General features: G+C 55.3%; 2 long non-coding RNA genes across 2 annotated transcripts in view; one reads left to right on the top strand and one right to left on the bottom strand.

Moving 5' to 3' along the window:
• The window catches only part of LOC146026343 (uncharacterized), an 82157-nt gene extending 75425 nt beyond the window's left edge, over positions 1 to 6732 (bottom strand). Inside the window, exon 1 of the long non-coding RNA XR_014454435.1 lies at positions 6574 to 6732. This is a non-coding gene — a long non-coding RNA (uncharacterized LOC146026343). The remainder of the gene's footprint in view (positions 1 to 6573) is intronic.
• A 3924-nt stretch (positions 6733 to 10656) lies between these two features.
• Positions 10657 to 22041, top strand: LOC146026339 (uncharacterized). Its single transcript, XR_014454434.1, has 5 exons — positions 10657 to 10986; positions 12199 to 12340; positions 16177 to 16318; positions 19715 to 19856; positions 21755 to 22041. It is a non-coding gene; the product is annotated as an uncharacterized LOC146026339 (long non-coding RNA).
• Positions 22042 to 27241: the final 5200 nt, after the last annotated feature.

Genomic DNA, 27241 nt, shown 5'->3' with positions numbered 1-27241 from the left:
GCACATTATGTCACTCTGGCACACGTGTCCAATCACTTTTGTCTACATAGTGGATATTGCAGACCGTTTGATTAGTCAAATCAAAGTGCATGCGAGGCTAAACAAAAGTAATGATTTCTTTGTCTGCAAACTAGGAGAACATGTATAATAAGATTCAAACACAACTCTGAAATTCCAGTTTGGCAAAAGATACTGACGCCACATGTACTGGAAAACAACATGAGCATTACTGGAGATGGATAGCAGAAAGGCAAATCCTTTCCTTTATAATGTGTTGCAACACCTCATATAATATCTTCATAAAATTCCACAATGCAGACTGCTATTCATACGTGATATATGACAATATATCATATAGAATATTTTTAGCAGAGAATACACCATTTATGAAAAAACGTAGTTGTATAAACTTGGTCAGATCAACCTTCAAATTCCCCCGCCAGCTCCCCCCCTTCTGACTAAATTCATCCAGGTACTGGAAACATTCCATAGAGATTCTGGTCCATTCTAACATAATAGTGTAGGGGGGTAGTCACCTGCTGAGATGCTGAGACAGAGCACAGTGACTGACTATCGCCACCTTATCATCTCTCACAATGGCGTCATGCAGCTGATGCAGATTTGTCGTATGCTATGCCAATGTCAAATGCAATTCAGGAATCTATTTTAAAATCTAAATCATGACATCCAATTGTGTTAGTACCAAGCTGCAGTAGCGATTTTTGATGCACTAATACAGAAGTGCATTATTGGGTGTTCCTGGGCACTGACTGGGTGATGAAAAGCAGGTGACTATTCAGATGTTTCTGATTGGACACCATAAAAAATTTGATCCGTAACCATGAACTCAAGACACCCCTGCGAGAGCCTCGCGGCATCCCAGGGTCACTAGTCAAAAAGTTTGGAAACCATTGCAATAGACACATTAACCTAGACTAAGGTCCAGAAGCAAGATGTGGTGTGCAGTACGGATGGTGTAATGGTTAGCATTACTGCCTCACAGCACTGAGGTCATGGGATCAATTCCCGCCATGGCTCTAACTGTGCGGAGTTTGTATATTCTCCCTGTACTTGTGTGGGTTTCCTCTGGGTACTCCCGTTTCCTCCCACAATCCAAAAATATACTGGTAGGCTAATTGGCTATCAACAAATTAACCCTAGAATGTCTGTATGTACATGTGGTAGGGAATATAGACTGTAAGCTCCACTGGGGCAGGGACTGATGTGAATGTTCAAATATCCTCTGTAAAGCACTGCGGAATCTGTATGCGCTATATAAGAAACTGTTAATAAAATAATAATAAAATAAAATAATACATGAAGTCATCATGATAATCGTCAGTGGGTTTTTTCATAGGGTACCATAGATTTTGTAGCACATGAAGGGGGAGATTCTCTAAACAAGAAATGCGGTAGCCCTGGTCCTGATGTCCTGTGTCGTCCTCCAGGTCCATGTCGGCTGTCTGCGTCGTCCTCCAGGTCCATGTCGACGGTCCGTGTCGTCCTCCAGGTCCATGGCGGTGTCCGGGTCCGAAGAAATCCATGTTGGAGCTGTGGAAGGAAATCCTACTCACCTGGTCCTGCGCTGAAGAAGTCTTCTCTTGATCCGACGTAATCCAGGTAATGTTGAAGCTGTCGGCTGTCTCCGCTGTCTCTGCATCGCGCTGAGGAGAGATGCTGAGATGTTTCATATTCGGCGCCTCTCCTCAGACTGAATTCTATTGGCCGCCTAGCGGCCAATCAGGAGCCGAGAAAGTCGGCTCCTGATTGGCCGCTAGGCGGCCAATAGAATTCAGTCTGAGGAGAGGCGCCGAATATGAAACATCTCAGCATCTCTCCTCAGCGCGATGCAGAGACAGCGGGGACCGGCGACAGCTTCAACATTACCTGGATTAAGTCGGATCAAGAGAAGACTTCTTCAGCGCAGGACCAGGTGAGTAGGATTTCCTTCCACAGCTCCAACATGGATTTCTTCGGACCCGGACACCGCCATGGACCTGGAGGACGACACGGACCGTCGACATGGACCTGGAGGACGACGCAGACAGCCGACATGGACCTGGAGGACGACACAGGACATCAGGACCAGGGCTACCTACGGGATCAAGAAAGGTAAGTATCAGTATGTATGTAATGTGTGTATTAAACTTTTATTTTCATTGTGTCAGTGTGTGTTTATTGTACTATTTTTTTAACTGTGGAACTACAAGTGCCAGCGGGCCCTTTAATGCCCAGCAGGCTGGGACTTGTGGTTCTCCAAGTCCCAGCTTGCTGGGGAGGCTTGCTGGCACTTGTAGTGCCACAGTAAAAAACAATAGTTTCATCTTTTTTTTAACACCATAATCAGCTCGATGCCCACCGCCCAGGGGCATCGAGGACAGCACCAGGCTTCAGCCTGGTCAGGTAAGTCCTGGAGGGGGGGGACCCCTTATTCATTTTGTCCCCCGTATTTTGGGAACCAGCCCCAGAGCAGGAGCCTGGGGCTGGTTGTTAAAAATCGGGGAACCCCTATTTGTCGGGTTCCCTGATTTTTAATTACCGGCTCCAGGCTCCATCAGCCTGGTGCTGGTTTCGGCTGTGGGGGGGACCCCACGCCGGTTTTTTTTTCTATTTATTTTTATTTTTTTATTTTTTTTACACACTGCAGCCTGCACGGATCTGACTGATCCGTGCAGACTGCTACAAATAATTCGTATTAGCGGCCGTATATACGGCCGCTAATACGAATTCCTACGACATCGGTGGGTTACAAAGCAGTCGTATCTGACTGCTTTGTAAATGACCCTCCGGAACACGACTTTGCATACGACTGAAACAGTCGTATGCAGTCGTAGGGAAAATACTAATACGAAAAACTCGGTTTTTCATATTAGTAAATTTCCCCCTTCATGTCAACAATTATATTAATAATTACATATATGCATAGTGACAATCTTGTCTGTTGGTACTGTCACAGTAGGGTCATATATGGTGTTTAATTAATCTCTAATCAATAATCAGACCAATCCAAGGAGCATACTGCAGCTATCACTGCAGGAATACTACAATATACACTCCAATACTTGTTGACTGAGATACTGTATAAATAATCTATTTTATTATTGATAACCAAGGAGTGCTCAAGGAGTGTTATATAAAAATTACTCTAAGGGGTTCACTAAACACTGCCCGATGCCAGGACAAATGCAAACACACCGATTTTCCCTGCATGCATGTGAATGGATGTTTTACATGCAGGAATCATTCAATGGTTGGCGACATTATCTTCTGACAACCGATGAGATTTTTATATTATCTCCTCCATTTTTGACTATACTGAGGCCTAGCATATAATTTTGATGATTAGTCACAGTCACATTACACATTACAGACACATTACAAGATGAGTTTTTAATCACCTATTTCATTCTTTATTTAACTCTACATTTGTTGTTATTTTGCATACTGTGTTAGAGTCCTTTATACTATTAATTAAAAGTAATATTCTCAAGCCCTTTGCATGCAATTTGATTGACCTCTTTGAGTGGAAGTTAAATCAGTTTGTTCCCTATTGTACTACTAATATAGATTTTATTTTATATTCTACAAACATAGGCTTGTCCGGACAATTCTATAAACACGTGTTACTTACAATATATGAAACCAACATATACGACAACATCGGGATTACTGTACTTGAATGATATTATTCTGTCACAAATCTAATACTGCAGCATTATTTTCAATCTTAATTTTATTAAAACACTATGCACAAAATTTACTAAGATCGAATGGCTACGAATGCACATATTCATAGCCATTCGATGTGATATACACCCGTACAGTGGCGGACCTGCCGGAGGCAATGGAGTCACCTGCCGCCGGGCGTCTGCTCTACTACATCTCCTACCATTGTCTCCGGCTCCGCTCTACTCACAGACCAGCAGCGGCCCCTGCCTCCCTCCCTCCCTCCTAAAGTAGAGGAGCAGCAGCGAATCATCTTCTGCCGGCGATTACCTCTGCTGCAGCCTCCGGGTGGTCTGCAGTAATCTGCAGTGCACTACTGGGTTAAAAAATCCCAGGAGGCACTGCAGTGGGGTCAGAGGAGCAATCATGTGCTGAGCTCTGATTGGAGGAAGAGCTCAGCACATGCTCCTCTGTCCTCTGGACATATTCAGCAGCAGCAGTAAATGGGACCCCCCAGCTAGCTAGCACACAGCACGCAATGCAGCTTCCAGCAGCCAGCAGGCACAGGAGGAGACCCAACACTGTGAGCAGCTACCACCAGCCACAGCCAGGAGCTACTTCCCCTGTCTATGGCTCACACAGGTCAGTGAGATTAAACACATAATGGAGCTTATTCAGAGCAGGGGAGGAGCAGGGAGTGGGCTACAGACTCTCTCTTAACCCTAGCCTCCCCTCCTGCAGCCTATCCCAACCTCTCACCTCCAGCAGCCTTACCCTAACCTATCCCCTAACCTCTTCCCTCCTGCAGCCTTACTCTAACCTCTCCCCTAATCCTATCCTCCCCTCCTCTAGCCTTATCTTAACCTCTCCCCTCCTGCAGCCTTACCCTAACCTCTCTCCTAACCTCCCTTCCTGCAGCCTTACCCTAAACTATCCCCTAACCTCTCTCCTCCTGCAGCCTTACCCTAACTTATCCCTTCCAGCAGCCTTAACCTAACCTATCCTCTAACCTCTCCCCTCCTGCAGCCTTACCCTAACTTCTCCCCTCCAGCAGCCTTACCCTAACCTATCCCCTAACCTCCACTCTCACAGCCATACTTTGAGGTAATTGCACCGCTGGCATCATCTAATCACATATCTATCTATCTGCCTATCGGACGGGGGCACCAACATTTATCTTGCCTCCGGGCGACTGGGACAAACTTACGCCACTGCACCCGTAAATTCGTATCTCTCAAATTTACTAACCTAACTATACGGCTATTTGTTTGTTTTTTTGCGACCGATATTAAATTCGTATTTCTTTTTACAAATATAGAATAAGAATGCAAATGGATTTCACCATTCACTTGAATGGTGAATCCAAATTTACTATCAGGTCATATGCGGAATCGGCTGGTAATTCAGAATAAAATATGCCTGGAAAATACTCCTTTTTATACAGGCGTATTGGGCTGAAACCGGTTTGTGGTCCTCCAGAAATTACCAGCCCGGGGCTCATTTAGCCAGTCCAGGTTTTAGAAATACAGGGAGGAAAAAGCTGGGGTCCCTCTGTATTTTCTACAACCAGTGCCAGGCTCAAGGCCCGGTCCTGGTTCCCAAAATACAGGGGACAAAATGAGTAGGGGGCCCCCTGTATTTTGGCAACCAGCTCTGGGCTCAAACAGTGGTGTCATGTAAGGTCCCGCAGCCATAACATGATCATCATGTGTAATGCACCGGAAAGTATATTAATTAATTCCCTTTTCCTTTCTTCTAGCAGGTAAGTGTATTAACTATAGGAATGTTCATGGCAATGTTTCTTTCTTTTATATATCACGTATTTTATTTAACAAGTTAAAACATTAACAGGTATATGCAATAAACATTACATTAATGCAGTAACAAAGATATGATGGACACAAAACACAGAACTATAAGACAATTTATATATAGACAACATAGATATACTGTTACCATTTTTACATGACATCAAAAGGACAATATTATCACTATTATATGCTAAAATACTACTTTATTATTGCGCTATAATATACCTGCTGCAGCTGTAAACTTTTACCAAGGGGCAGATTTATTAACCTTGGAGAAGAGATAAACTGGAGATAAAGCGGAGAAAAGGTAAAAGGAAATAAAGCACCAGCCAATCAGCTGTGTTTGAAAAAGACAGTTGGGAGCTGATTGGCTGGTGCTCTATCTCCTTTTACCTTTTCTCCGCTTTATCTCCAGTTTATCTCTTCTCCAAGCTTAATAAATCTGCCCCTTAGTCTCTCTATGTATTAGGTAGTCCCTATAACCAAAGCGTCTATTTTTGTTTTGTAGATTGGAGTCCTGTACTGAGTATCCGGGCAATGGGCTTACTGTATTTGTAATCCACAAGTGAGAGTGAATCAGGTAATAATTGCTGGCTATCTCACAATGTAACAACACTGTATACTGTATATCCTCTCTCCACTTTATCCTTTGGCTAAGCGTGTAAGTCACTGTAGCATGAAGCCAGCTGTATAAAGTCTTTACACCATATTGCTTATTACAGTCACTATTTCTCCATCAAATAATATTAGTCAGGGAAAGCGACTTCTTCTCTCCTGATGAGGAAGCACATAAATGTCTGCCTGTCGTACAGTTACCATCTGAGGTAACCGCAGTCTCTGTGTTACCCTGCATTAGGGTGTTACCTTCCTGGGATAGTACATCTTTCATTATATACATTTGGGTGAGAGAAGAGCGTATTACAGCCTTTCTGAGGTAAAATGTCTCTTTTCTGTCTGTGGCTTGTGCATAAATATAGCAGACTTTAGTTCTATGAGGTAAAATATCCTTAAACTGTATACAGCTGTGTAGGTAAATATGAGAAAACCCCTTTCCTGGGCTGGTACAGGTATGTATGTATTTTGGGGCTGGACTTACCACACCTCTCCTTTATTCATTTACAGTCCAACAGGTGACAGCAATAACTTGAGAGGGAATCCCAGCAACTGATGAGCCGTCTCCGCATACCCCCAGTAAGTATAAGCATCCTCCATGCTCCCTCTGTCTGCCATAATCTTTCTGCCTGGACCTCTCCACACCAACTGCCCTGTCCAACTGTTCACCCTCCTCCTGACCCAGGTCATGTGACGTGCTACAGACTTTCTCTGCAGCTGCCGAGGCTGCTGGGAATTATTCACCACGGTAAACAAATTCACCATAACTTTATATACAGATATCTGATATTTTCATAACAATGCAATCAATATACAGCAATATAGACAACTCAGATACAAGAAGGTCATGCTATACATTTCAGGGTATCACACATGGTCAGCTTGGGGCTATCCCCGGTGCTATTGGGTGGTGGACAACGGCTGATCCTACTAAAGTGTAAAAATAGAATAAACCATTGGGTTCTGTTGTAGAACTTCAAGTCCCAGCAAGCCTGAAGGGACTTGGAGAACCACAAGTAATGCCATTCAGGGCATTAATGGGCCCTCTGGGTCTTGTAGTTACATAGCAGTATCAAGAGCCCAATAACTGACACTGACACATACTGTAGGGCATTTTTCTGGTCCATTTGCAAAAACAAATTCACTCTCTAATGGACAAATCCATGTACAATGCAGGGGGGCAGATGTAACGTGCAGAGAGAGAGAGAGAGAGATTTGGGTGTTATTTTGTTTCTGTGCAGAGTAAATATTGGCTGCTTTATTTTTACCCTGCAATATAGATATCAGTTTGAAGTACAAACCCCACCAAAATCTAACTATCCCATGCACATGGCAAAACAAATCCATATCCAAAACACAAAGGAGATCCAGATCTATAACCAATAAATTTTTCAGGTGCACACTATTAATTTAAATCCAATTTCTCCTAACATTTAAGAATCTCCATTTTCAATAAGAACTTCTAGGGTACAGATGGGGGCCGCTCTCATTGTTGCTGCCAGACCACAATCCGCAGGTTTCTGGCAGATGGCAATCTGGCGGACATGGACAAGACATGGACGCGTGATTGTCTCACATGCTCACAAGTTCATTGCCGAGAATGGGGGCGAGTGAGTGTCTCGACGCACATGCGCCCCATTCTGGTGGGTGGTGCCGGATGGCGTATGATGTTAGTCGTGCCGGGAGCTGCTCTAATGAGAGCGGCTCCATCTGTACCTGTATTATTTTGATGTTTTGGTTTCCTTACTTCTTGAGTAAAAGGAGTTAGCCTAGGGCGACAGTCAAAAGGTCGATAGGCACAATGTCAACACTGAAAAAAGGTAGACATGGAAAACATCCACATTAACAAAAGGTTGACACACGCAAAAGGTCAACAAGGGAAATATTGACACATGAAAAGGTTGAAATGCTGTTTTCTAATTTTATTGTCTATGTTCAACCTGTCAACATGGACCCCCAATTAGTGTACCGATTTGCTCACCACTGTGATCACCACACTTTTGTGGTATAGTTAGGGTTAAGGAGGGAGGTGGAAATTGGGATGAACCAGAATAGGGCCATGACTTCATCTCAAGTCCTAGTGAGAAATAAATCAGTGTTGGTAAAATGGATGGGAAGATAGGAACAGGCATGCTAGAAAAGAAGAGCATCAATGATGGAATGTGATGTCCTGATGGATAGTTTCAATTTGGATGTAAAATGGTTCACAAAGTCAAGGGTAAAAGGCGAGAAGAGAAGGAGCATAAATGGACATTAAAAGTGGCAAAGAGACAAAGTGGGGTTGGAGGACTGAGAAGCGATATGAGTTTTGAAATAAGACTCTTTAGAGAGGGAAGGGGCAGCAAAGTAGGTTGACAGCATACATATGAGATTGAGGTATCTGTTGCATTTGGAATGCCAAGGTAGAGAAATGGAACTTAAAGGATGAGTACTGTCCACTGGTGCAACAAAGTCTCAGAAGTAACAAAGCCATTGTATAGGGAAGCAGCAGGGCAGTAATGGTCAAGAGAAATTAGCTAAGTAACAAGGAAAAATACATTGTGCCAATAGCCAGTGACATGAGCAGAGAATAATTAATGGCTAAATTAAAAGAAAGGAAAATAGGAATCGGTCATAGATATCACAACAATGTGTGAAGATCAGATTAAGTGGGTATACGGTCATTGGGCCACCAGCATTTTGGTCGATATGCATTTAGGCCAACATGAGTCTAGGTCGACATGCAGGAAGGTCGACATGAGTCTAGGTCAACATGAATTAGATCGGCAGGGTCATTAGGTCAACAGGGTCATTAAGTCAACATGGGTTAGGTCGACAGTGAAAAGGTCGATATGGGTTTTTTCACATTTCTTTGAAGCCGACATGTGCCAAAAGGCAGTATTTCATGCCCTACCATCCACTAGGGTGGAAATAGTGTGCCGAGCGTAGCGAGGCACCATGACAGAAGCATGGCGAGGGCAGGGAGCCATGCGAGGGGACACGGTGCTACGTTTCAGTGTCCATGTCGACTGTGTTGACATTCGGGACCAAAAAAAATGGTGTCGACCTAATGACTCAACCAACATTGTGGTGACCTAATTATCCATACCCATTAAGAAAATGTTGATTGTAGGACACCATTGATGATTTGACAATAAAAATGGCAGAGATAGTGAGGTAATCAAATAGATATTGAAGTCACCTAAGATGAGGGGGGGGGGGGGGGGGGAGTTGAAGAGAGGTAGTGTGCGAACAAGGAGGAAACACTATCACAGAATTTGGAGATAAATGGTAACAAAATGCAATGAAACAATATAATGTGTGACACTTAAGTAGAATGGGTGCTTGGAACAAAATAATGAATATACTCTTCTAAACTGCAAATAAAACACAAATGCATCCAGTACACCTCAATATAGTACTTTTAGGTATGTTCTACAGAGGTTTGTTTGTGTAATCAGCATTTAATTTATTGTGCTTTTTTTATTAATACACAAACCTCGTGAAAAGCTGGTGCAACTTAAATTCAATTGTTTATTCATAGGCTAGAGCAGGCATGTCCAAACTATGGCCCTCCAGCTGTTGTGAAACTACAAGTCCCATCATGCCTTGCCACAGTTTTGCTATAAGGGACTGCTAATACTATGGCAAGGCATGCTAGGATGCATACCTCCCAATATATGTATAGTTGAAAATTGCACGAAAAGGCCTGGCAGGATGATGCGTCCTCAGGTCACGCCCTTATTTTCCACCCGTCTGCAATGCTGAATGCACACAGTGTCTATTCCGTTCAGGCAGGGGGGACAGGGGTGTGCTGTGGGTACAGCTGTCCTGGGCCCCGGGCCTCTGGGCACCCCCCCCTACCGCCGCACACCACCTCCCTCATCCGGCGTCCCCCCAGCAAAGCATGCACGATAAACAGTGCAGCCTGCAGAGTACCTAGCCTAGGACACAGAGGGGCTCGGCGCTCTACAGGCTGCACTGTGCCTGTGTTGTGGCTTGTGTGTTCACCGAGAGCGAAGTCAGCTGAGGTGAGTTCCGGGGGGGGGGGGGGGGCCTGACCGAAGGTCAGTCCCGGGCCCCAAAATTACTGGTGGCGGCCCTGCCAACTAATAATCAGCAATACCCTCTTTGTAATCTTTGCTCTTGGCAGGAGATACTGTCACATACAGGAAGTCAAACAGCTTTCATTTAGTTATGTCACTGTTCTTTACCTGACAGGTATAGATAGATATATATATATATATATATATATATATATTATATATACATATATATATTATAAGGGCACGGTAGTGCCCTTATATTAAGGCTGAATCCAACGAACGGATTTTTCCCATAGGGAACTTTTCGGATGGGGGCATGGTGTTTGAGGGACTGCACCTCAAAAGTGACTGGGCGTACTGAGCTGAAATTTGGCATGTACGCGTAGAATCGTCAACCGGTGCTGCGTGCCAAATTTCAGGGCGAAATATTAAAAAATGACCAATTGGGAGCGATCTAAACTTCCAACTGCCAGTTTTTTTCTGACACTCGCGAAATGACACTTTGTCACCTATGTTAGTCTATGAGGGGTTTTTTGGGAAGGCATAACTCGGGGTAGGGGAACAATTGAGACTTGGGGTTTGTTTTATTAGGTAGATATTGTCCCAGTGGAGTGCCTTTTGGGGTTGAGGATTTTCAGATAGGTACAGTTTTTATTAAATTTAGTGAAACGTCCCCCATTATAAAGATAGGAGCTCCAACTTGTTGCGCATGCGCAGTGCGTCCAATAGGGGGAGTACAGTCAGAGGCCTCACTTGGGTGTACCAAGATGGCCGACGGAGATGCGAGGGGCTAGATCTGCTGCCGCTCGGCGCTGCCTACAGAGGGGAGCCCGCAGCCCCGCAATCCCTCCAAGGGGACAGGAGCCAAAAGGGTAAAAACACCCACACATCCACAAGAATAATTGCGCCGCAGGGAGGGGAAGCTTTCTGGTTTGCCTGTTTAAAACACGAAGCTCCCGGCCGCCGCGCGCATACACACACTGACATGAGCCCGTGCTGCTGCGGCGCTCATGTCAGAGTGTGTATGCGCGCGGCGGCCGGCAGCTGTGTGTTTACACAGACAAACCAGAAAGCTTCCCCTCCCGAGTCTGCAGCGCCGCGGCTGCAAGTATTCTTGTGGGTGGGTGGGTGGCTTGTTTTGCTTAATGTGCTAGTAAGGCTGGTCCTGGGGTTGGTGGTGGGGGGACCCGCTGTAGGTGCCAGTGGTGTAGCAGAGCCGCAGCTGCTGCATGTCAGTGCATGGCCCCCCCCTCACTGCCCCCGTGTGTCCCCCGCCCCCCTCACTGCCCCCGTGTGTCCCCTGCCCCCCCTCACTGTATACGCTGTGCCCCCCCATGTGTATGCTGTGCCCCCCCATGTGTATGCTGTGCCCCCCCATGTGTATGCTGTGCCCCCCCATGTGTATGCTGTGCCCCCCCATGTGTATGCTGTGCCCCCCCATGTGTATGCTGTGCCCCCCCATGTGTATGCTGTGCCCCCCGTGTGTGCGCTGTGCCCCCCGTGTGTGCGCTGTGCCCCCCCCAGTGTGTGCGCTGTGCCCCCCCAGTGTGTGCGCTGTGCCCCCCCAGTGTGTACGCTGTGCCCCCCCAGTGTGTGCGCTGTGCCCCCCCAGTGTGTGCGCTGTGCCCCCCCAGTGTGTGCGCTGTGCCCCCCGTGTGTGCGCTGTGCCCCCCGTGTGTGCGCTGTGTCCCCCGTGTGTGCGCTGTGCCCCCCGTGAGTACGCTGTGCCCCCCCCGTGTGTACGCTGTGCCCCCCCCGTGTGTACGCTGTGCCCCCCCCATGTGTACGCTGTGCCCCCCCGTGTGTACGCTGTGCCCCCCCGTGTGTACGCTGTGCCCCCCCGTGTGTACGCTGTGCCCCCCCCGTGTGTACGCTGTGCCCCCCCGTGTGTACGCTGTGCCCCCCCCTCCGTGTGTACGCTGTGCCCCCCCTCCGTGTGTACGCTGTGCCCCCCCTCCGTGTGTATGCTGTGCCCCCCCTCCATGTGTACGCTGAGCCCCCCCCCCCCTCCGTGTGTACGCTGTGCCCCCCCCCTCCGTGTGAACGATGTGTCCTTTAATATTATTATTATGTTTCCTGCTCAGACGCTGACCACCCCATGGTACCGCCGGGACTGAGACGCTTCCACAGCCTGCGGACCAGATTGAAGCGCTTCCTTGAGATGCCTCCGCCACCGGGAAGGCAGAAAGAAGCCACCCTGGTCATCAGAGGAGCAGTTGCACCCAGGTAAATCCATCCCCCCCACTGTCCCTGTGTGTACGCTGTTCAACCCCCAGTGCCCCGTGTGTATGTTGTTCACCCCCAGTGCCCCCATGTGTGTGCTGTTCGCCCCCCAGTGCCCCCGTGTGTGCTGTTCGCCCCCCAGTGCCCCCGTGTGTGCTGTTCGCCCCCAGTGCCCCCATGTGTGCGCTGTTCGCCCCCCAGTGTGCCCCTGTGTATGCGCTGTCCACCCCCCAGTGTGTCCCTGTGTGTATGCTGTCCGCCCCCCTGTGTATGCTGTCCGCCCCCCAGTGCCCCCGTGTGTGCTGTTCGCCCCCCAGTGCCCCCGTGTGTGCTGTTCGCCCCCAGTGCCCACATGTGTGCGCTGTTCGCCCCCCAGTGTGCCCCTGTGTGTGCGCTGTCCACCCCCCAGTGTGTCCCTGTGTGTACGCTGTCCGCCCCCCTGTGTACGCTGTCCGCCCCCCAGTGCCCCCCTGTGTGCGCTGTCCGCCCCCCCAGTGTGCCCCTGTGTGTGCGCTGTCCACCCCCCAGTGTGTCCCTGTGTGTACGCTGTCCGCCCCCCTGTGTACGCTGTCCGCCCCCCAGTGCCCCCCTGTGTACGCTGTCCGCCCCCCAGTGCCCCCGTGTGTACGCTGTTTGCCCCCGTGTGTACGCTGTTTGCCCCCGTGTGTACGCTTTTTTCCCCCGTGTGTACGCTTTTTGCCCCCGTGTGTACGCTGTTTGCCCCCGTGTGTACGCTGTTTGCCCCCGTGTGTACGCTGTTTGCCCCCGTGTGTACGCTGTTTGCCCCCGTGTGTACGCTGTTTGCCCCCGTGTGTACGCTGTTCGCCCCCCAGTGCCCCCGTGTGTACGCTGTTCGCCCCCCAGTGCCCCCGTGTGTACGCTGTCCGCCCCCCCAGTGCCCCGTGTGTACGCTGTCCGCCCCCCCCCCAGTGCCCCCGTGTGTACGCTGTCAGCCCCCCCAGTGCCCCCGTGTGTACGCTGTCCGCCCCCCAGTGTCCCGTGTGTACACTGTTCGCCCCCCAGTGCCCCCGTGTGTACGCTGTCCGCCCCCGTGTGTACACTGTCCGCCCCCCAGTGCCCCCGTGTGTACGCTGTCCGCCCCCCCAGTGCCCCCGTGTGTACGCTGTCCGCCCCCCAGTGTCCCGTGTGTACGCTGTTCGCCCCCCAGTGCCCCCGTGTGTGCTGTTCGCCCCCCAGTGTCCCCGTGTGTGCGCTGTCCACCCCCCAGTGTGCCCCTGTGTGTACGCTGTCCGCCCCCCCAGTGCCCCTGTGTGCGCTGTCCGCCCCCCAGTCCCCCCGTGTGTGCGCTGTCCACCCCCCAGTGTGCCCCTGTGTGTACGCTGTCCGCCCCCCCAGTGCCCCCGTGTGTACGCTGTCCGCCCCCCAGTGCCCCCGTGTGTACGCTGTTCGCCCCCTTGTGTACGCTGTCCGCCCCCCAGTGCCCCCGTGTGTACGCTGTCCGCCCCCCAGTGCCCTCGTGTGTACGCTGTCCGCCCCCAAGTGCCCCCCGTGTGTGCTGTTCGCCCCCCAGTGCCCCCGTGTGTGCTGTTCGCCCCCCAGTGCCCCCGTGTGCACTGTCCGCCCCCCCAGTCCCTCCGTGTGTGCGCTGTCCACCCCCCAGTGTGCCCCTGTGTGTACGCTGTCCACTCCCCCTGTGTACGCTGTTCGCCCCCCAGTGCCCCCGTGTGTACGCTGTTCGCCCCCTTGTGTACGCTGTTCCCCCCCCCCCCAGTGCCCCCATGTGTACGCTGTCCGCCCCCCCCAGTGTCCCCGAGTGTACGCTGTCCGCCCCCCCAGTGCCCCCGTGTGTACGCTGTCCGTGCCCCCATGTGTACGCTGTCCGTGCCCCCGTGTGTACGCTGTCCGTGCCCCCGTGTGTACGCTGTCCGTGCCCCCGTGTGTACGCTGTCCGTGCCCCCGTGTGTACGCTGTCCGTGCCCCCGTGTGTACGCTGTCCGTGCCCCCGTGTGTACGCTGTTCGCCCCCGTGTGTACGCTGTTCGCCCCCTTGTGTACGCTGTTCGCTCCCGTGTGTACGCTGTCCGCCCCCCCAGTGCCCCGATGTGTACGCTGTCCGCCCCCCCCAGTGCCCTCGTGTGTACGCTGTCCGCCCCCCCAGTGCCCTCGTGTGTACGCTGTCCGCCCCCCAGTGCCCCCCGTGTGTACGCTGTCCCCCCGTGTGTACGCTGTCCCCCCGTGTGTACGCTGTCCCCCCGTGTGTACGCTGTCCCCCCGTGTGTACGCTGTCCCCCCCGTGCCCCCCGTGTGTACGCTGTCCCCCCCAGTGCCCCCGTGTGTACTCTGTCCACCCCTGTACTGCAGCTGCACTCAGGTAAATCCGTCCCCCCACTGTCCCTGTATGTACAATGTCCCCCCAGTGCCCCTGTGTGTACGCTTCCCCCCTCAGTGCACCCATGTGTACGCTGTTCCCACCAGTGCCCCCCGTGTGTACGCTTCCCCCGTGCGTACGCTGACCCCCCAGTGCCCCCCTGTGTTTACGCTGTCCTCCTCAGTCCCCTCCCCCCGTGTGCACGCGGTCTCCCCCAGTGCGCCCCCCGTGTGTATGCTGTCCCCCCCAGTGCCCCCCCCTCCGTGTGTACGCTGTCCCCCCAGTGCCTCCCCCCCTGTGTGTACGCTACCCCCCCCAGTGCCCCTCCTGTGTGTGTACGCTATCCTTCCCCCCCAGTGCCCCCCCGTGTGTATGCTGTTCTTCCCCCCCCAATGCCCCCCGTGTACGCTGTCCCCTTCCCCAGTGCCACCACCGTGTGTACGCTGTCCCCCCAGTGCCCCCCGTGTGTACGCGGCCCCCCCAGTGCCCCTGTGTGTGCTGCCCCCCCCAGTGCCCCTGTGAATGCTGCCCCCCAGTGCCCCCGTGTGTACGCTGTACCCTGTGCCCCCCATATATGCTGCCCCCCCCATGTGTATGCTGCCCCCACATTGCCCCCCGTGTACGCTGTCCCCCCTAGTGCCCGCTTCCCCGTGTGTACGCTGTCCCACCCAGTGCCCCCCCCTGTGAGTACGATGTCCCCCCCTGTGTGTACGATGTCCCCCCCCCTGTGTGTACGCTGCCCCCCCAGTGCCCCCCCCTATGTGTGTACGCTCCCCCCGTGCCCCCCGTGTGTGTACGATGTCTCCCTCCCATGTACACTGTTCCCGGCCCCCGTGTGTACGCTGTGCCCCCGTGTGTACGCTGTCCGCCCCCGTGTGTACGCTGTCCGCCCCCGTGTGTACGGTGTCCGCTCCCGTGTGTACGCTGTCCGCCCCCGTGTGTACGATGTCCCCCCCCCCCTGTGTGTACGCTGCCCCCCCAGTGCCCCCCCCTATGTGTGTACGCTCCCCCCGTGCCCCCCGTGTGTGTACGATGTCTCCCTCCCATGTACACTGTTCCCGGCCCCCGTGTGTACGCTGTGCCCCCGTGTGTACGCTGTCCGCCCCCGTGTGTACGCTGTCCGCCCCCGTGTGTACGGTGTCCGCTCCCGTGTGTACGCTGTCCGCCCCCGTGTGTACGCTGTCCGCCCCCCTGTGTACGCTGTCCGCCCCCCTGTGTACGCTGTCCGCCCCCCTGTGTACGCTGTCCGCCCCCCAGTGCCCCCCTGTGTACGCTGTTCGCCCCCCCAGTGCCCCCGTGTGTACACTGTTCGCCCCCACCCCCCCCAGTGCCCCCGTGTGTACGCTGTTCGCCCCCCCCCCAGTGCCCCCGTGGGTACGCTGGTTGCCCCCCCCCTGTGTGTACGCTGTGCCCCCTCCCGTATACGCTGTGCCCCCCCTCCGTGTGTACGCTGTGCCCCCCTTCGTGTGAACGCTGTGCCCTTTAATATTATTGTTATGTTTCCTGCCCAGACGCTGACCACGCCATGGTACCGCCGGGACTGAGACGCTTCCACAGCCTGCGGACCAGATTGAAGCGCTTCCTTGAGATGCCTCCGCCACCGGGAAGGCAGAAAGAAGCCACCCTGGTCATCAGAGGAGCAGTTGCACCCAGGTAAATCCATCCCCCCCACTGTCCCTGTGTGTACGCTGTTCAACCCCCAGTGCCCCGTGTGTATGTTGTTCACCCCCCAGTGCCCCCATGTGTGCGCTGTTCGCCCCCCAGTGCCCCCGTGTGTGCTGTTCGCCCCCCAGTGCCCCCGTGTGTGCTGTTCGCCCCCAGTGCCCCCATGTGTGCGCTGTTCGCCCCCCAGTGTGCCCCTGTGTATGCGCTGTCCACCCCCCAGTGTGTCCCTGTGTGTATGCTGTCCGCCCCCCTGTGTACGCTGTCCGCCCCCCAGTGCCCCCCTGTGTACGCTGTCCGCCCCCCAGTGCCCCCGTGTGTGCTGTTCGCCCCCCAGTGCCCCCGTGTGTGCTGTTCGCCCCCAGTGCCCCCATGTGTGCGCTGTTCGCCCCCCAGTGTGCCCCTGTGTGTGCGCTGTCCACCCCCCAGTGTGTCCCTGTGTGTACGCTGTCCGCCCCCCTGTGTACGCTGTCCGCCCCCCAGTGCCCCCCTGTGTGCGCTGTCCGCCCCCCAGTGTGCCCCTGTGTGTGCGCTGTCCACCCCCCAGTGTGTCCCTGTGTGTACGCTGTCCGCCCCCCTGTGTACGCTGTCCGCCCCCCAGTGCCCCCCTGTGTACGCTGTCCGCCCCCCAGTGCCCCCGTGTGTACGCTGTCCGCCCCCCCAGTGCCCCCGTGTGTACGCTGTCCGCCCCCCAGTGTCCCGTGTGTACGCTGTTCGCCCCCCAGTGCCCCCGTGTGTGCTGTTCGCCCCCCAGTGTCCCCGTGTGTGCGCTGTCCACCCCCAGTGTGCCCCTGTGTGTACGCTGTCCGCCCCCCCAGTGCCCCTGTGTGCGCTGTCCGCCCCCCAGTCCCCCCGTGTGTGCGCTGTCCACCCCCCAGTGTGCCCCTGTGTGTACGCTGTCCGCCCCCCCAGTGCCCCCGTGTGTACGCTGTCCGCCCCCCAGTGCCCCCGTGTGTACGCTGTTCGCCCCCTTGTGTACGCTGTCCGCCCCCCAGTGCCCCCGTGTGTACGCTCTCCGCCCCCCAGTGCCCTCGTGTGTACGCTGTCCGCCCCCAAGTGCCCCCCGTGTGTGCTGCTCGCCCCCCAGTGCCCCCGTGTGTGCTGTTCGCCCCCCAGTGCCCCCGTGTGCACTGTCCGCCCCCCCAGTCCCTCCGTGTGTGCGCTGTCCACCCCCCAGTGTGCCCCTGTGTGTACGCTGTCCACTCCCCCTGTGTACACTGTTCGCCCCCCAGTGCCCCCGTGTGTACGCTGTTCGCCCCCTTGTGTACGCTGTTCGCCCCCCCCCCCCAGTGCCCCCATGTGTACGCTGTCCGCCCCCCCAGTGTCCCCGTGTGTACGCTGTCCGCCCCCCCAGTGCCCCCGTGTGTACGCTGTCCGTGCCCCCATGTGTACGCTGTCCGTGCCCCCGTGTGTACGCTGTCCGTGCCCCCGTGTGTACGCTGTCCGTGCCCCCGTGTGTACGCTGTCCGTGCCCCCGTGTGTACGCTGTCCGTGCCCCCGTGTGTACGCTGTCCGTGCCCCCGTGTGTACGCTGTCCGTGCCCCCGTGTGTACGCTGTCCGTGCCCCCGTGTGTACGCTGTTCGCCCCCTTGTGTACGCTGTTTGCTCCCGTGTGTACGCTGTCCGCCCCCCCAGTGCCCCGATGTGTACGCTGTCCGCCCCCCCCAGTGCCCTCGTGTGTACGCTGTCCGCCCCCCCAGTGCCCTCGTGTGTACGCTGTCCGCCCCCCCAGTGCCCCCCGTGTGTACTCTGTCCCCCCGTGTGTATGCTGTCCCCCCGTGTGTACGCTGTCCCCCGTGTGTACGCTGTCCCCCCAGTGCCCCCGTGTGTACTCTGTCCACCCCTGTACTGCAGCTGCACTCAGGTAAATCCGTCCCCCCACTGTCCCTGTATGTACAATGTCCCCCCAGTGCCCCTGTGTGTACGCTTCCCCCCTCAGTGCACCCATGTGTACGCTGTTCCCACCAGTGCCCCCCGTGTGTACGCTTCCCCCCGTGCGTACGCTGACCCCCCAGTGCCCCCCTGTGTTTACGCTGTCCTCCTCAGTCCCCTCCCCCCGTGTGCACGCGGTCTCCCCCAGTGCGCCCCCCGTGTGTATGCTGTCCCCCCCAGTGCCCCCCCCCTCCGTGTGTACGCTGTCCCCCCAGTGCCTCCCCCCCTGTGTGTACGCTGCCCCCCCAGTGCCCCTCCTGTGTGTGTACGCTGTCCTTCCCCCCCAGTGCCCCCCCGTGTGTATGCTGTTCTTCCCCCCCCAATGCCCCCCGTGTACGCTGTCCCCTTCCCCAGTGCCACCCCCGTGTGTACGCTGTCCCCCCAGTGCCCCCCCGTGTGTACGCGGCCCCCCCAGTGCCCCTGTGTGTGCTGCCCCCCCAGTGCCCCTGTGAATGCTGCCCCCCAGTGCCCCCGTGTGTACCCTGTGCCCCCCATATATGCTGCCCCCCCATGTGTATGCTGCCCCCACATTGCCCCCCGTGTACGCTATCCCCCCTAGTGCCCGCTTCCCCGTGTGTACGCTGTCCCACCCAGTGCCCCCCCCTGTGAGTACGATGTCCCCCCCTGTGTGTACGATGTCCCCCCCCCCTGTGTGTACGCTGCCCCCCCAGTGCCCCCCCCCTATGTGTGTACGCTCCCCCCGTGCCCCCCGTGTGTGTACGATGTCTCCCTCCCATGTACACTGTTCCCGGCCCCCGTGTGTACGCTGTGCCCCCGTGTGTACGCTGTCCGCCCCCGTGTGTACGCTGTCCGCCCCCGTGTGTACGGTGTCCGCTCCCGTGTGTACGCTGTCCGCCCCCGTGTGTACGATGTCCCCCCCCCCTGTGTGTACGCTGCCCCCCCAGTGCCCCCCCCCTATGTGTGTACGCTCCCCCCGTGCCCCCCGTGTGTGTACGATGTCTCCCTCCCATGTACACTGTTCCCAGCCCCCGTGTGTACGCTGTGCCCCCGTGTGTACGCTGTCCGCCCCCGTGTGTACGCTGTCCGCCCCCGTGTGTACGCTGTCCGCCCCCGTGTGTACGGTGTCCGCTCCCGTGTGTACGCTGTCCGCCCCCCTGTGTACGCTGTCCGCCCCCCTGTGTACGCTGTCCGCCCCCCTGTGTACGCTGTCCGCCCCCCTGTGTACGCTGTCCGCCCCCCAGTGCCCCCCTGTGTACGCTGTTCGCCCCCCCAGTGCCCCCGTGTGTACACTGTTCGCCCCCACCCCCCCCAGTGCCCCCGTGTGTACGCTGTTCGCCCCCCCCAGTGCCCCCGTGGGTACGCTGGTTGCCCCCCCCCCTGTGTGTACGCTGTGCCCCCTCCCGTATACGCTGTGCCCCCCCTCCGTGTGTACGCTGTGCCCCCCTTCGTGTGAACGCTGTGCCCTTTAATATTATTGTTATGTTTCCTGCCCAGACGCTGACCACGCCATGGTACCGCCGGGACTGAGACGCTTCCACAGCCTGCGGACCAGATTGAAGTGCTTCCTTGAGATGCCTCCGCCACCGGGAAGGCAGAAAGAAGCCACCCTGGTCATCAGAGGAGCAGCTGCACCCAGGTAAATACGTCCCCCCACTGTCCCTGTGTGTACCCTGTCCCCCAGTGCCCCCGTGTGTACGCTGTCCCCCCAGTGCCCCCCGTGTGTATGCTGTGCCCCCCGTGTGCGCTGTGCCCCCCCAGTGCCCCCGTGTGTACTCTGTGTCCCCCCCCAGTGCACTTCCGTGTGTACGCTATCCCCCACCGTGTGTACGCTGTCCCCCCAGTGCCCCCGTGTGTACGCTGTCCCCCCAGTGCCCCCCGTGTGTACGCTGTCCCCCCAGTGCCCCCCTGTGTGTACGCTGTCCCCCCAGTGTGTACGCTGTCCCCCCAGTGCCCCCCGTGTGTACGCTATCCCCCCAGTGCCCCCGTGTGTACGCTTTCCCCCCAGTGCCCCCCCATGTGTACGCTTTCCCCCCAGTGCCCCCCCATGTGTACGCCTACCCCCCAGTGCCCCCCGTGTGTATGCTGTGCCCCCCATGTGTACGCTGCCCCCCCCAGTGCCCCCGTGTGTACTCTGTGTCCCCCCCAGTGCACTTCCGTGTGTACGCTATCCCCACCATGTGTACGCTGTCCCCTCAGTGCCCCCGTGTATATGCTGTCCCACCAGTGCCCCCCATGTGTATGCTGTCCCCCCATTGCCGCCCCCCGTGTGTACGCTATCTCTCCAGTACCCCCCTGTGTGTATGCTGTCCCCCCAGTGCCCCCCCCGTGTGTACGCTGTGCCCCCGTGTACGCTGTCCCCCCAGTGCCCCCCGTGTGTACGCTGTCCCCCCAGTGCCCCCTGTGTGTACGCTGTCCCCCCAGTGCCCTCCGTGTGTACGCTGTCCCCCCAGTCCCCCCCCCCCGTGTGTACACTGTCCCCCCAGTGCCCCCCGTGTGTACACTTTCCCCCCAGTGCCCCCCCCGTGTGTACGCTTCCCCCCAGTGCCCCCCCATGTGTACGCCTACCCCCCAGTGCCCCCCCGTGTGTATGCTGTGCCCCCCATGTATACGCTGCCCCCCCCCAGTGCACCCTGTGTGTACGCTGTCCCCCCAGTGCCCCCCCCTGTGTATACGCTGTGCCCCCCTTGTGTATACGCTGTCCCCCCAGTGCCCCCCGTGTGTATACGCTGTCCCCCCAGTGCCCCCCCGTGTGTACGCTGTCCCCCCAGTGCACCCCCCCATTTGTACGCTGTCCCCCCCAGTACCCCCCCCCGTGTGTCCACTGTCCCCCCAAGGCCCCCCCGTGTGTACGCTGTGCCCCCGTGTGTATGCTTTTCCCCCAGTGCCCCCCCATGTGTACGCTTTCCCCCCAGTGCCCCTCCCCATGTGTACACCTACCCCCCACTGCCCCCCTGTGTGTATGCTGTGCCCCCCCATGTGTACGCTGCCCCCCCGTGCCCCCTGTGTGTACGCTGTCCCCCTAGTGCCCCCCTGTGTATACGCTGTCCCCCCAGTGCCCCCCCGTGTGTACGCTGTCCCCCCAGTGCCCCCGTGTGTATACGCTGTCCCCCCAGTGCCCCCGTGTGCATACGCTGTCCCCCCAGTGCCCCCCCGTGTGTACGCTGTCCCCCCAGTGCCCCCCGTGTGTCCACTGTCCCCCCAAGGCCCCCCCGTGTGTACGCTGTGCCCCCGTGTGTACGCTGTCCCCCTCCAGTGCCCCCCGTGTGTACGCTGCCCCCCCAGTGCCCCCCGTGTGTATGCTGTCCCCCCCCCCAGTGCCCCCCGTGTGTGCGCTGTCCCCCCAACCCCCCCCCCCAGTGCTCCCCCATGTGTACACTGTACCCCCAGTGCCCCCCGTGTACGCTGTCCCGCCCCCAGTGCGTACGCAGTCCCGGCCCCCCCATTGGCCCCCGTGTGTATGCTGCCCCCCCCCAGTGCCCCCCGTGTGTACACATTGTTGATGTTGTTGTTGTTGTTGTTATATTTCCTGCCCAGACTCTGTCCTCCCCATGCTGCCGCCGGGACTCGACGGGACTAGGTTCAGGTGCTTCCACAGCCTGCGGCCTAACAGTCTGGTGAAGCCCCGGCCTTGAGTTGCCTCCGCCATCCAGAAGACAGAAAGCAAGCAGCCACCCGGGCCATCAGAGGAGCAGCTGCACCCAGGTAAATCCATCCCCCCACTGTCCCTGTGTGTACCCTGTCCACTATCCCCACTATCCCTGTGCACACCCTGTCCCCCCCACTGTCCCTGTATGTACCCTGTCCCCCCCACTGCCTGCCGTGTGTACGCTCTCCCCCACAGTGCCCGCCGTTTGTATGCTGTCTCCCCAGTGCCCTCCGTGTGTACTCTGTCCCCCCCTGTAATGCAGCTGCACTCAGGTAAATCCGTCCCCCCACTGTCCCTGTATGTACCCTGTCCCCCCAGTGCCCCTGAGTGTACGCTCCCCCCCCAGTGCACCCGTGTGTATGCTGTCCCCACCAGTGCCCCCCATATGAACAGTCCCACCCGTGTGTACGCTGTCCCCCCCGTGAGTACGCTGTCCCCACTAGTGCCCCCCTGTGTTTACGCTGTCCTCCTCTGTCCCCTCCCCTCGTGTGTATGCTGTCTCCCCCAATGCACCCCCGTGTGTATGCTGTCCCCCCCAGTGCACCCCCGTGTGTATGCTGTCCCCCCCAGTGCCCCCCCCCTCCGTGTGTATGCTGTCCTCCCCGTGCCCCCCCATGTGTAGGCTGTCCCCCCCGTGCCCCCCCATGTGTAGGCTGTACCCCCCCCAGTGTCCCACCCCCTGTGTGTACGCTGCCCCCCCAGTGCCTCCCCCCTGTGTGTACGCTGCCCCCCTAGTGCCCCCCCTGTGTGTGCTGTCCTTCCCCCCCCAGTGCCCCCCGTGTGTACGCTGTCCCCTTCCCCAGTGCGCCCCCCCGTGTGTACGCTGTCCCGCAGTGCCCCCCGTGTGTACGCTGCCCCCCGTGTGTACGCTGCCCCCCCAAGTGCCCCCCGTGTGTGCTTCCCCCCCAGTGCCCCCCGTGTGTGTGCTTCCCCCCCAGTGCCCCCGTGTGTGTGCTTCCCCCACAGTGCCCCTGTGTGTGTGCTGCCCCCCCAGTGCCCCTGTGTGTATGCTGCCCCCCCAGTGCCCCCGTGTGTATGCTGCCCCCCCAGTGCCCCTGTGTGTACGCTGTACCCTGTTCCCCCCATGTGTATGCTGCCCCCCCCATTGCCCCCATGTGTACGCTGTAACCCCGTGTGTACCCTGCCCCCCCTCCATTGCCCCCCGTGTGTACGATGTCCCCCCCAGTGCCCCCCCGTGTGTACGCTGTTGCCCCCCCCATACTGCCCCCCGTGTGTACGTTGTCGTCTCCCCAGTGCCTCCCCCGTGTGTTCGCTCCCCCCACATTGCCCCCCGTGTGTATGCTGCCCCCCCCAGTGCCCCTGTGTATGCTGCCCCTGTGAGTATGCGGCCCCCAAGTGACCCCGTGTGTACGCTGTACCCTGTGCCCCCTTGTGTATGCTGTCCCAACATGTGTACGCTGTAGCCTGTGCCCCCCGTGTGTATACTGTCCCCCCCCGTGTGCACACTGTCCCCCCCCGTGCCCCCGTGTGCACACTGTCGTCGTCCCCGGTGCCCCTTGTGTGTATGCTGTTGCCCCTGTGTGTGTATGCCGTGCCCCCGTGTGTATACGCAGTCCCTCCCCCAGTGCCCCCATGTGTAGGCAGTCCCTCCCCCAGTGCCCCCCCATGTGTACGCAGTCCCTCCCCCAGTGCCCCCCCATGTGTACGCAGTCCCTCCCCCAGTGCCCCCCATGTGTACGCAGTCCCTCCCCCAGTGCCCCCCATGTGTACGCAGTCCCTCCCCCAGTGCCCCCCCATGTGTACGCAGTCCCTCCCCCAGTGCCCCCCATGTGTACGCAGTCCCTCCCCCAGTGCACCCCCATGTGTACGCAGTCCCTCCGCCAGTGCCCCCCCATGTATACGCAGTCCCTCCCCCAGTGCCCCCCCATGTGTACGCAGTCCCTCCCCCAGTGCCCCCCATGTGTACGCAGTCCCCCATGTGTACGCAGTGCCCCCCGTATGTACGCAGTCCCCCCAGTTCCCCCCGTGTGTACGCAGTCCCCCCCCCAGTGCCCCCCGTGTGTACGCTGTGCCCCCCCCCCAGTGCCCCTCGTGCGTAAGCTCTGCCCCCCCTATGTGTACCCTGTGTGTACATTGTCCTCCTCCAATGCCCTACAGTAAAGCTTCTACTCTCTGGGTGTCATGCTCATTGCCAGGGGTTTCTTGGGATGGATGTCTTGCCTGTTGACAGGGGTTTCATGCACTGGGACGGGTGTCATACTCAATGCCAGGGGTTTGTTATTCTTGTGGCCAGGGGTAATGCTCATTGCCAAGGGTGTGTTATCATTAAACATTTAAAAAATCTAATTGTATTCTTTCACTGAAATTTAAAATTTCAAATAAAAAAAAAAATAAATTGAAAAAAACTTATGAAATTCCAAAGACAAAAAACCTTACGGTTTCACATGTCCCATTAAGGCTTCTTACACATGATCTGGCATTTCTGAAACCTGTTGTAACTCTTCCACTCAAACGCCAAAAAGCAATGAAATTCCGATCATTAAGGCTGACGCCTTAATGGACGTGTTCCTTGCGCAATACAGATATGGTACGCCATCACAGCCTGTGGGTAAGTGCAGATTCAGCACTCTCACAGAGTGAGATTGCTGTCACTCACAAAATGGTGGAGCTGCTAATTCACAGATTTGTGTGCTCATTGGAATACACACATGCAGTCTATGCAACTGAAGGTCTGAGCAGTAAACAGAGCCGAGAGGATGGGGAAAAAGTGGTGTTGATTGGGGTAGGAGGCAGTGTGGTGCAGATGGGGAGGAATAGAAATGCGTAGATGGTAGGAAGGCTAAGCAGCACTGATGGGGGACTAACGAAGCAGATGGGTGGAAAACTGTGGCACGAATTGGGGAAGGTAAGGCAGAGTGATGCGATTGGTTGGGAAACAGAGGAGCAGTTGGAGGAAAGACAGCACTGATGGGGGAGGGGGTTCGGAGCAAAGGGGATAAAGGGAAAACAGAACAGTGTAGATGGAGAGGGGAGACAGCAGTACAGATGGAAGGAAACTGTCATGGATGAGGCGGGCAGAGCAGCATTAATGGAGGGGGAGACAGAGTATCGCTAATAGAGGGGAAGCCAGTGGCACAGATAGAAGGAAACAGTGGCATCTGTGTGGAAAGACAGGGCAGGGCAGATGGGAATAGACACATTGTTGTGGATGAGGGAATCCACACAGCAGTAGGTATCGGGGAAGACAGAGCAGCATGAAGGCGTACGGGAGAAGAAAGAGTAGATGCATAGTAGTTGGGAGTATTATAGTTTTTGCAATTGTGAAAGATGTTTCTGGTAACTGCATGTGAATACTAAATGAAATGGATATAGGTAGTGAGTGTGAAAGATGTTGGACCCTCAGTGGGATAGTTCTAGTAATAGTGTTTATTCTAGCACCCGCTATCTTTGAAAACCCATGCAGTTCCTCTACCCTGTCTGGGGTGTTGCTGGCTGCTCTAGTGTTTCTAGCACAAGTCTGGTTTGCAGTGCTGATATACAGATCACACTAGAAGCACTACAGCAGACAGCTACACCCCAGGCAGGGAAGAGGAACTGCATGGGTTTTCAAAGATGGCGGGTGCTATAATGAACACTATAGTAACTCAGAGGTATAGACAGTTTTAGAAGATTGCAGATACTTATTAGGATGAGTGCGCCACATAACTGCTCAGACCTTCAGTTGCATAGACTGCATGTGTGTATTCCAATGAGCACACAAATCTGTGAATTAGCAGCTCCACCATTTTGTGAGTGACAGCAATCTCACTCTGTGAGAGTGCTGAATCTGCACTTACCCACAGGCTGTGATGGCGTACCATATCTGTATTGCGCAAGGAACACGTCCATTAAGGCGTCAGCCTTAATGATCGGAATTTCATTGCTTTTTGGCGTTTGAGTGGAAGAGTTACAACAGGTTTCAGAAATGCCAGATCATGTGTAAGAAGCCTTAATGGGACATGTGAAACCGTAAGGTTTTTTGTCTTTGGAATATATATATATATATAATAATAGTTGCTTTTTAGACTTCTACTGCATGTTTCTGTGCTTTTATTGTTGAAATATTCTTGAACACATAAATGTATAAGCAAAGTTTCTTAATAGGTGGAAGAATATAAAATATTTTCAAGCACATCATATCTCATAGTAATGCTTTTGCCTTTGTGAATCCCATACTGACGTCTGCCTTTATTTAATATAAAAAAAAGCCTTGGGTTTGTAATAACCTGGCAATACATGCCGCAATATCTCAAACATGTGTGGTCCCAACAATGCCCAATAATATTTTGATCAAAATCATATCATTGTTGATCCTGTTGGAAACTGCTGTTGGCAAATATCACTATCAGCCTGTGTGGTCAACTGCACTGACAAGCCCCAGTGTAAGTTGGATGAGATTCAGCTGCTTTGCCCGAGTATCAAACATCCAATTTTACTACCCATGTGTGTGGCCAAATTGGCCTGTGATACTGACTTCAGGACTAGCAGCAGGATTAGTCTATGTTGCCTGCTTTAGCCATGCACAACCACACAGAAGAGATTGCTTCATTTGCATTAAAATCTAGAAAATGGTGATCCTACAGAAATATTTACAGACAAAAAATGAAATTTGGTTATACTCCATTATACTTGCACTTTCATTGCATTCAACAGTTATAAAGTTCTACCAAAATACTGCTTAGGTCATCTTAATTTATGTTTTAAATCAATTCGGGGCAGTTTGGATGGTGTAATGGTTAGCATTACTACCTCACAGCACTGAGGTCGTGGGTTTGATTCCCACCATGGCCCTAACTGTGCGGAGTTTGTATATTCTCCCTGTGCTTGCGTGGGTTTCCTCCAGGTACTCCGGTTTCCTTCCACAATCCAAAAATATACTGGTAGGTTAATTGGCTCCCAACAAAAATTAACCCTAGAGTGTCTGTGTGCGTGTATATGTGGTAGGGAATATAGATTGTAAGCTCCACTGGGGCAGGGACTGATGTGAATGTTGAAATATTCTCTGTAAAGCGCTGAGGAATATGTGTGCGCTCTATAAATAACTGGTAATAAATAAATAATAAATTATGACAACAAATGCATATTACCATTGTCCATCTACCCCTTAAAAGATTAGTCAGACATTACAAAATCACATAAACTCACCCTGAACCCCCCTTGCGCACAGCCCTATGATGTTTGGGGTTGCCATATTGCGGCCCAGGACTGATTTCGAGTCCAGCCAGCCCCCCCCCCCCCCCACCCCTCTATTCCCACCTGGCTGTTCCCACTGCTCACCGGAGAGCAGACAGCTTCTCCTCCACCTCCGGACACTGGCGGCCATTTAAGATATGACGCTGACTTGCAAGGCAATCGGGGTTTGCGGCCCAGCAGCC

Source organism: Crinia signifera, chromosome 1, assembly GCF_055691185.1.
Source record: "Crinia signifera chromosome 1, ASM5569118v1, whole genome shotgun sequence".
NCBI classification, from domain to species: Eukaryota; Metazoa; Chordata; class Amphibia; order Anura; family Myobatrachidae; genus Crinia; species Crinia signifera.
This window is presented reverse-complemented; position numbering and strand designations above follow the sequence as displayed.